Source organism: Leopardus geoffroyi, chromosome D2 (genome assembly GCF_018350155.1).
Source record: "Leopardus geoffroyi isolate Oge1 chromosome D2, O.geoffroyi_Oge1_pat1.0, whole genome shotgun sequence".
Classification (NCBI taxonomy): Eukaryota; Metazoa; Chordata; class Mammalia; order Carnivora; family Felidae; genus Leopardus; species Leopardus geoffroyi.
The window spans coordinates 74809787-74820563 of NC_059334.1; the positions used below are offsets into that span (position 1 = coordinate 74809787).

At 50.0% G+C, this 10777-nt stretch overlaps 1 non-coding gene across 1 annotated transcript; it reads right to left on the reverse strand.

The window, feature by feature from the left end:
- Positions 1–1916: 1916 nt before the first annotated feature.
- LOC123577580 lies at positions 1917–2021 on the reverse strand. Its single transcript, XR_006701938.1, has one exon. It is a non-coding gene; the product is annotated as a U6 spliceosomal RNA (small nuclear RNA).
- Positions 2022–10777: the final 8756 nt, after the last annotated feature.

A 10777-nucleotide genomic window follows, 5' to 3' on the forward strand; every position in this document is an offset into this window, starting at 1 on the left:
GAAAAATGAGGAGCCCGGGCCAGACCGGAAGAAGAGTGATGGGTTCTCTCCGGCCGGGCTGCCTCTTCTTCTCGTTGATCCTGCGCCCTCCCCGCCTCCACCTCCTGCACCTGGCAGAATGCGAATGCCCAGAAGGCATATTCTGGAAATTAAAGCGCTGCCAGCCAGCACAACCTCAGCCTGGGGGCGAAGCAGGCCGGCCCTCTTCCTGTGGCCAAGAGGGGCGAAGTGGCTTGCCTGGGCCAGAGACATCCGGTAAATGGCATCCGGGTGAACACGGTACGCGTATATGTTCGGGTTGCAGCCCCTGCTTCCTTTTCCTGCCCCTGACAGCGGTCCTGGTCTTTTCTGGCTTCCCCGCTTGCTGACCCACCCAGCCACCTTGGCCACCTGCCCAGCCCCAGCCCTGCTCCCAGGCCTTCCCCCTCCCTCCTGTTATTCTGACGCTGCAGGCATCGCCGGGTCCCAGGAGCCAGCTTCTCAACCTTTAGACCCCAGGCCAGGATCGAGGAATATCTCCGAGAGTATTCCCCAACACCTGCAACAGATGTGCCCACAAATTACCTGCTCCCAGCGGTGGGGAGCTGGGGAGGAAAGGGCATCGTTTTTCTAAAAGCCTTACACATTTAATTTGCAAAGTTACATCACGCCTTCGTGCACAGGTCAACTCTCTGGGAGCTTATTTCAGAACCAGAGGCGGGTCAGGGCTCCCGAGTGCGTTCTTCACAGAGAAGCCAGCACGGGGGCAAGGGCAGGGGCGGTGAGCGGAGGGCCGTACGGGTCGGATGCTTTCACATGTACAAGGGCAGATGGGGAGAGGTGGATATTTGCAGGGTCCCTTGTCTGCAGCTGCCTCCACAGACGTCGTCTCACATCTTTCCAAGAGCAACAGCAGCACCCTCATCTCGCAGGCGTGGAACCTGAGCTTAACGAGGTTATGCACCTTTCACCGCTGAACATGCTGTGAGACATGGGCCGAGCCTGAACTTGGCCTCGGGGCCGGAGACTCCCACCGTGCCTTGAGACATGGGAATATGATGTCTAGAGCTCATCACACGTGTGCAGCACGTAGATGCACATCCCCACTGGGCTATACTTTTCTTTATTAGATGGAACTGGGTTCTTTATAATAAATAAGAGTCACAAAAAGCTGTGGGACCCATGTGAGAGTAACAGCCAGGAGTGGATAAAGAACTGTCCACAGAACAAGTTTAACAGGAAGTGGTAAAAACGAGGCAGGTTGAGTTCGCTCTTCCACCCCCATAAAGTCCAGCTCAGTCAACCGACGAAATAATTGTCCTGGCTTTTTGTGGTCAAGGTAAGGGTTTTGGAATATCAACATGAGGGTCGTTTCATGCGCAGAAGAGACCATTTAGAAGTGTTTGGTTGCTAAAATTAATATCAGATACATCACAGTTATAAAGTAAAAAGCCCAGTGCTTCTTTATGCTTTTGAATTCTGCTTACAAATTGTATTATCCTATTTATCCTTCTAGTAATGGGCTATATATATATATATATACACACACATATATACATGTATATATATACGTATATATATACACACATGTGTATATATATGTGTATATATATGTATACATATAAATGTGTGTATATATATACATGTGTATATATATATGTATATATATGTGTGTGTGTATCTATACGTGTGTATATATATACGTATACATATATGTGTGTGTATATATACGTGTGTATATATATATGTATATATATGTGTGTATATCTGTACATGTGTGTATATATACATGTGTGTATGTGTGTATATATGTATACATATATATAACTTACCGTTTTAATCATTTTTTTCAAGTGTAACCTGATAATTTATTTGTGAAAAGAGCTAGTTTTGATGAGAAAAACTCAATCCTTTCCTTGGAAACATAAAGAAACCCCAAATATGGAAGCTTCACACATTTTCACGTCAACCTTGCACAAGGGGCCGTGCTAATCTTCTCTGCATCGTTCCCATTTTAGTACACGTGCTGGCGAAGCGAGCACTGTTGTAGTCATTTTTAACGGTACAATCCAATGACATGAAGTACACTCACCCTGTTGTGCTTATCTATCTTTTAAAAATAACGTAAGAAATCTTTCCTAAAACTTTTAGCAACGGACAAGTGGATCGAAGGCTTCTGGGAGAAAAAGCAGCGCCCCCAAGCCACCGTGCCCGCTTCCTGGGGTCCAGAGAGCGCTTGGAAGCATATGCATTTATCTCGTGTGACGTATATATTTCGGCCAGGTTTTATCAGCTGCGAGACTTCGTCACTCGCTGCCACTGAGAGATCATCTCGAAGCCAGGCGGCCCCTTTTTCCTTCGATTTTTGCAAAGCGATGTCTCCCCAACCAGATTTACATTTTCAAAAACCCTTCAGATAATCACAAACCCCAGAAACTTCCCCTCCTCTGAGGTTTAATTAGGAGAAACTGTCTTTCTAGTACTTCCAAGAGCCTTGCTCTAAATTTCTCAGCGGAAAGAGAAGGTTCACGGTGGATGAGTGGGAGCACGCGGAACCTGTGAACAGCCGTCCCCTCTGTCCCCCCTCTCTGCCTTGCAGCAGAGATAAAGCCACGTTGCAGCTCACTGAAATCACATTGTGAGTGTGCCCTGTATCATTAGGACCCAGAGAATGGGGATGATCGCAACGCAGGATAACACATTAGCGATAGATAATAGAGTCTAAATAAACATAATCAGCTTTCCTCTATGTCTTCAGACCAAAGCTTATCTATAAATACCCTAATGACGCCCAACCAGCCAATTACTCGTTTCTTGGAAGGGCCCCTTATTAATGGCGTTGCAGTGAGGGAAAAACATTAATTATTGGACACAGTGGGATCTTTTACGTTCTGTCTGGTCCGGACAGCACCAATTAATGCAACAATTATTATCAACGACTGTGGCAGAATACTGAGTGCAGCCACCCCGGGCTGGCTCGATGGGGTGGAAAGAACATGAGCGCTGGGGGGACATCACCCAAGCTCTTTCTGTGGAGCCTGCTTTTCATCGCTGTGGAAGCTGCTGGAACAAAGCAGAGGGTGGCCAGAGGGTGCCGGTTTTTCTTTGAAAGCCACGGGACAGTGTTCCTGGGGTGCTAAATGGGGGAGAGCGGGAGGAGTTAGGCGCCGGTCTGTTGTGTTGAGATGCTAAGTGAAACCGGGCGGAAGGTTGGAGAAGAGAGGCAAACTTTAGAGCGCGGAGCACCTGGCTTGGCTTCTGCCTGTTCCCTCAGGCTCTTCTCTCTCACTCGTTATAGTGCAGCCCCACTGCTACTCTCTCAGCCTCTCCAATTCAGCTGTGCCCCCATCCTGCCCCAGGACATTGGCACAAGCGATTCCTCAGACCGGAAAGATCTCCCCCCCCCCCCTCCCCCGCCCTGTGCGAGACTGGCTCCTTTCTGAATGCAGTATGAAGCTTCCCTGTGCAAAAAGGTCTTTCTTGAGCCTGAACCCAACCTATACCTTTTCCTTCCTCCATGATCTCACGGTTTGTGGGTTCGAGCCCCGTGTCGGGCTCTGTGCTGACAGCTCGGAGCCTGGAGCCTGCTTCCAGTTCTATTTCTCCCCCGCTCTCTGCCCCTCCCTCTCTCACGCTCTGTCCGTCTCTCTCCCTCAAAAATAAATAAACATTAGAGAAAATTTTAAGGAGATGAACATGCTGGAAGGGCCTTCGATGGGCTGTCCTGTAAAATATTGCCTTCTATTACTGTTCCCATTGTGGCCCTTCACTTGAACTGGCTACAAATGAAGCCCCACCGCCCAAGGTACCAAACGGTTGCAGGAATGCTCTATTTTTCTCTTCTCAGTGACAAGGAGAGGATCTCTTCTGGGAGGCTTTAATTACAGAGCACTTTGGAAAATTGGTCCAGCGAAGGGTGGAAGTGCTCCCTAGAGCCTTGGGCAGGGCCCTGAGAAGTGGGCGTGCCCCTGTGGTCCTTCTGGAAAAAGATCTCCAGGCTATTTGCACTAGAGGTTACCCTTTGGAGTGTTAAAGCGGTTGGTATGTGTTATTCAAAGACAGAGCCAAGTTCAAGAAGCTTACTTGACCTCACTGAACCTCAGCGATCCCCAGCCACTAACCACATCCAGCCCTGCGCACCCTTCACCGAGATGCTATTCCTCTGAGGTTTTCTAACCAGAGTGGAACCCTGGGAGCTTAAAGGCAGTTCGGGGGCGTCCTTGGCCTAGGACTGCTGTACAGATGTGGCCGCGGAAACATTGCCATCCCACTTCTTCTGAATAAGCATCTCCGGGGAAATGCTGAGAAATGACAGGGACACTCGAGTCATCTGTCAGGGCTGTTTTTTGCTTTCATCTCTCTAAGAATGGCAATGACCTCAACTCACAATGATCTCACCCCCTCTGCATGCCTCCAACACATTTCGTCTTGACCCCGCCATCGGGCTCAAATGAGAACTGCCCAGCTCCTCGTCTGTGTGGGGGCAGACAGGTTGGAAGCCGCTGGACGACAGCACATACAATGTCCCCACGCCCTGCTCAGTGCCTAGCTTGGGGCTCCCAGCTTGGCCACCGTTGGGTAGAAGTTTATTTCAATGCTACATTGTATCGACATTCTCCTCCCTTCATCGACCAGTTCCTGACTCCTGGAGAGCAGGACTTCAGAATGAGTGAATGTTTGGGCCCTTGAATGGAGCTGCTGGGGGTTGTGGGGAGGGGGTGGGGTTGGTGGCTAGAGATTTCCAGGGTGGCCGTCCTTTGCTGCTGCAGAATGCCCTTCTTTTCCCTTCCCCAAAGGAGCGTGGGGGGTTACTGTTTGCTTCTGGAAGCCCAGAATACAAATAAAAAGGAAACATTATAGCGAGGTGGTTCCAAATAAGGAGGCTGGCTGATCTGAGTTCAAATCCTGGTCCTGCCACCTACTGGCAGGCGGTATCGAACCTGTTACCGAATCTTCTGGTGCCTTGGTTTCCTTGTACGTCAGATACGAATAATGGTCCTGGTCTTATCACACTGGTGGGGTATCTGATGTTTGGGTAAAGTCGGTAGAGTGTTTAGGATGGCGTTTGGGACAAAATAAACCTCCGGTAAATGTTAGCTGCCGTGGTCACCGCTGCTGTCAATGAAGAGCTTTAGAACAGAGGAGTGAGGTCTCCAAGGATGGTGGGTTGACAACTTTATACTGAACGCGCCCCCCCCCCCCCGCCCGCCCCGGGAGCAAAGCATCATCCTAGGTCTTGAGGATGCAGTGGTGACAAAGGTCGGTTCTATCCCAGAGAAGCTGTTGCACGTTACCCAAATACCAGTTTCCTGCTGGCTGGGATCTCACTTATTCTGGAGACCCCGACCCACATCCTGCAGGAGGGACCCCGACTGTGGATGTAAGCTGTTTGGTGAGCAGAAGAACAACAGTGACCAGGGAGTGGAGGCTGCTTCTGGTGGTGCCAGCGGTGGGGTTTGGGGTGTATTTCACAACTGACTGTAGTCCCCGGATCATCGTGCTGGGCGATCATTACCCATCTTTAAATCAACCGGTGCCCACAGCCGTGTAGAAATGCCCACGTCACAAGGCTCTAGGTCACAACTCATGGGCTGCAATTCAGATTGTCTGCAGTGAGGACGCTAACTCGGGACTCCTCTTTGAAACGGCTGTTTGTTTTCTCTGTTTGTGACTTCTGGATAGGTTTGACATTTCTTTATCAACGGATCGTGAGAAAGGTCCTCTGGTTACCATCCACTGCTCAGGAGGATGACTACTTCTCTGGGATTCCTCGTAGCACCCCCCCACCCCCGACCCACATGAAGTTCTGTGTGCCACAGAGTCGCTATCTTCTTTGACCACCCCAGATATAGTTTCTAAATTTGGAGAAAATCAGTGCAGGCATTTCATGTGATGTGGGATTTTATTTCCATAGGTCTGACGTGTAGAGCCTCCTGGTGGTGCCACATCATCCTTCCTCCTTTCCCTCCTCCTCCCGTGTCCTTGCCCTGCCCTTTCCTCAAACACGCAGGATTCTTGATGCTCTGGAAAGTCAGAGAAGGTAGTCGTCATTAAAAAAGCATCAAATTGTTTAAAAAAAAAAAAAGTCAAATTCTTGACCCTTCCTCCGATGGTTTCCTTTATTATTCAAGACGAATGACTTTTCTTTTGCACTGAGAATACAGGTCCTTTCCCAAACAATAGCAGTTGGCATTTCCAGGCCCTTGGTGGAAAGACAGGTGGAAAGCAACGTTCTTCCGGTTTTCTGGGGCTTTTCCTGACACAGAGCGGTTAAGGGGAAAAACTCATAGCTTGCTTACTGCACTTCGCTTGGCCCCGTCTGATCACACTGCCTTCCCGCTAGTATCTCGTGACATCTTGTGCAAGTTCAGGATCGTCCTCAGCAGGGTACCCATACGTGAACCTCGCATAATTGGGGTCCCTCACGTAATATGTGTACCTTACATAATTGCTCTAACCATCTACCTTATTTAATTGGAAACCGGGAACCTTTGAGCTATCTAATGACATCATATGACTTTTATTAATTTCTGCTTATTTGCTTAGTTGCCAATTTCTAAACTTGTCCTAAATCTTGATGAGGAAAGGAAATGCTGAGTAGGCAGCTACCAACAGAGCTTGCTCAAGCCATAAATGAAATATTAAATGAAAAGAAATGAAATCAGGAATAGAAGAAACCCACACAAAAAATTAAGCCGTGGTACCAAAGACCATCTCAGTTGAGTCCCGACAACACTTTCCTTTGCTATGGAGACGGGAAAGTGTCCCGGGCTCCGAATCGGCTCTGGGTAGCACCTCGGTGCAGCTGGCAGGCAGAAGTTTTGGGGAAACCCTGGTATAGCGAGTGGCTAAGAAAATGGGCCTTGAGACAGACCGCTGGCCGGCCGCAGGATCTGGGGTGAGTCATTTTGGTTTGTGGGGCCTCCGTTTATCCATCTTTAAAAAAGGAGCCAAAATTAGCCCCCGTATCAGAGGGCGGTCCTGGGCTTAAATGAGATAATTTGTATGACGCATTTAACACGGGGCCCGGCTCATTGAGAACACTCGATAAATGAGGGATCCGTGCTTTTCTAATCATTGGAACCAGTTAACGATGGCATGAGCTTCCTGGGGCATGGAGAGTGAGCCCCCTGCCCCCGGATGTCCTTTAGAGACGACAACAGGCTTCTCAGAGTTTCTGTGCCACCATCACCCAGGGAGAGTGTTAAAGTTCGATTCTGATTTATTATTATTTTTTATTTACAGAGAGAGAGAGACAGGGAGAGCTGGCGGGGGGGGGGGGGCGGTGGCAGAGAGAGGGAGAGAGAGAATCCCGGGCAGGCTCCACACGGCCAGTATGGAGCCCAGTGCGGGGCTTGAACTCATGAACCATGAGATTGTGACCTGAGCCCGAATCCAGAGTCGGATGCTTAACCCACGGAGTCACCCCGGTGCCCCTTGATTCTGATTTAAACAGCCCCCGGGTGAGGCCTGAGATTCTGTATTTCTAAGGGGTCCCAGGGAAAGCTGATGTTGCCAATGACCACAGCTGGGTAGCAGGGAGCTAGCTGGTTCCTTGGGGGGCCTGATGCAGAAGGTACGTGATAATCCGGAGAGAGCAATGAGCCAGGCCTCTGTGGTCCTGTGAGGCGGCCACTGGCCACACGTACTGAGCATTTGAAGTGTGGCTTAGTCCAAATTCAGATGTACGAGGAGAGTAAAATACACAAAAACCTAGTGAATAAGAGAAGAATGTAAAATATCTCAACAATTTTTAAATGGATTACAAGTCAATACAAGGTGATAATATCTTGGATATATTAGGTTAAATAATCTATTAAAATTAATTTCACCTTTTTTTCAACTTATTTTGTTTTATATGGCTATTAGATAATTTGAAGTGACATACATGGCCCACATTTTATTTCTTTTCTGTTTTTACAATTTTGTCTTTATTTATTTTGAGAGAGAGAGAACGCGAGCAGGGGAGGGGCAGAAAGAGAGGGAGAGACAGGGAATCCCAACCAGGCTCTGCGCTGTCAGCACAGAGCCCGTCACGGGACTCGAACACACAAAGCGGGAGATCATGACCTGAGCCAAAACCGAGAGTCAGACGCTTAACCGACTGAGCCACCCGCGTCCCTGCATGTGTTGTGTGCGTCCCCCGGGGAACCTGTGTGGCCCGTTTCCCCCCAGTGCTGGAGGCGGTGAGCAGGGAGAGACAGAGGTCTGGGGGGCTCCGGCCTCCCGTCTGCCTGGGTTGGGGCACAGGATGAGCAGGGACCCTGCGTGGCCTCTCCTCTTCCCTCTCCCTCTCCTTCTCTCAGAACCAGCAGGACACAGAACGCAGTGCCCCGACAGAGATCATCCGTTTCTACGCTGAAAATGCCATTTCTTGAAATAGCCTCACCGGAAGGAAACAAACTTAGTCTTCAGCCCTCACTGAGCTGACGCATCGCCCCCCCCCCAAGTAAAAATGGCTGCCGGGGGTGGCATTTCCTTCGGGAGCTGGGTGTTTAGGAACCCAGGGGGCGAGACCCTGGCAAGGCCCACGAGGCAGTGCAGGCTCCTGGACGGTCGTCCAGGGGATCTGGCTCGAATTCACGTGGGGGTCTGGGGCACTGAGACCTGTCACTCTGCAAACGACAGGGCCACCAGAACCTGGGGGTTGACCTGTCACAGGCAGCTGCTAATTCAGGCCCTATCTTTGAAGACTTCTAACATCGTCTCTGATCTTGACTACCCATGTCCAGCCTCCCCTCTTAAAATAAAAAAAATTTTGGGGCGCCTGGGTGGCGCAGTCGGTTAGGCGTCCGACTTCAGCCAGGTCACGATCTCGCGGTCCGGGAGTTCGAGCCCCGCGTCGGGCTCTGGGCTGATGGCTCAGAGCCTGGAGCCTGTTTCCGATTCTGTGTCTCCCTCTCTCTCTGCCCCTCCCCCGTTCATGCTCTGTCTCTCTCTGTCCCAAAAATAAATAAAATAAACGTTGAAAAAAAAAATTTAAAAAAAATAAAAAAAATTTTTTTTTGGCCATGCATGATTTTTGCATGTTTGAAATCGAAACCGGAATCTGAGAACAACCTGCTGACATCATGGCCAACGTTTCTGCCTTTCCTTATTTGTCCGTAACTAATAGCTAAATATGAGGTTCTGACTTTTGCGTGAGTAACGGGCTGAAAGCCTTGTACGACTTTGAAAAGCTGTTTCATTGCATGAGACCCAGCGGAGAGAGCAGCTAGCAGCTTGGATCCAGTCTCCCCCACCCCCCCGCTTCCAGCTGGAGACCTCACACAAGTGATGCAAGGAATATGCCTTGGTGTCCTTATCTGGAAGATAGTGATGATGACACCTGCCTCCCACCCCGGCCGGGCTGCTGGGACTTAATATGGTAAAAGACGGAGAGCAGTTCCCGGCTCCCAGTAAGGCTGAACACGTGTTGGCTGTTATTCTGAGCTAATAAGGGCTCCCTGAATAGCAGCCTCTTTTTTTCAGCTGGCAAATTATTTAGGAAAAAAAAAACCCCAGATTGCACACCTGGTTGAGAAAGAGTCAGGTCCTGTGTGGCAATGATGTAACATGCCTACTTTGGGCAGATGTGGTCATTCAGGGAGTGACACATTTTCCGGTACTTCATCGAAGTCATTGCAATGGGTTTCATCAACCAGCAGGCTTGGGAGTGAGCCACGGGGTTAGAAAGAGCCTTTTCCGCCACTCCAGGCTGCTCTCACCGGGTCAGGGCCGGGAGGGCGCGAAGGGAGGCTTCCTTCCATGGTGACATCCATCCGTGTCCAAAATGGTGACAACGGAGACAGGGAGAGGAGCAGGACACACGGGCCCCCTTGATTCTCCAGGGCGATGTTCGCTGCATCACCAGAAGAGGTGGGAGGATTTTTGTTTGTTTGTTTGGTGTTTGCCCTGATAAAGGGAGGCTTGAGCATTGAGGTATTTGTAGGACCTTTTGAACGTTGAATGACAGCATCTAAGGGGAACAGCTTGGATGAGGTGAGAAGAAGGTGATAGAGGGTGAGGACGTTCCTTGTCTGTGAGTTTCTCTAAAAGTCTGAGCACCCTGAGAAGACATTCTCGTGGGATTTCCGAACCATCGACCCAGCCGGAGCAGGGGGGGCTCTATTTGCAGGAGACTCCAGCAAGTACAGAGAATCCGGGGGCTCAAACCCTCTTTGGAAGAAGGCTGAGAATGAATGAAAGTGGATAGACAGCTCACTAGTTATCCAACTGACCTGTAGTAAATCGAGTTGCCAATGGCGGTGGCTGGTAAATCCGTGAGTCAGATCAAATGAAGTCAATGCTAAGAGCACAGATTTGGGCCAGATATTCTTGGGTTAAAATCTTGCTCCGTTGTATTGGCTGTGTGATGTAGATTAAATCACTTAACCTCTCTGAGCCTCCTTCCTACGAGAGGGAAGAACGTGCTGATCTCGTAGGGTCTACCTGTCGGGGCAGGTAGACAAGAGGGGTCGCGAGGCCTCCTGACCTGCCTGGTACAGATCCAGACTCTGCCGGCCCACCAGCCTCTTGTCATCTTCCAGGCTCAGCTTAACTGTCACTTCTCAGGCAGGCCCTGCCCGATCACCAATGGAAAACGCCATGGTGGTTCCTCCCATTTCCATCACTGCCCCTGGTTGGTTTCCTTCCCAGCGTGAGACACAGCCTGTGCTCTTCTCATCTGCTTGCTGTTGTGTGTGTTGACCGCTGGCTGTCTCTGGCCGCTGGACCGAGGTCACCAAAGGCAGAGGCGGGATCTGCGTTGTTTTGGGACTTGGGGTGCCTTGATCAGTGCCTGGCTCACAGCAGGTGG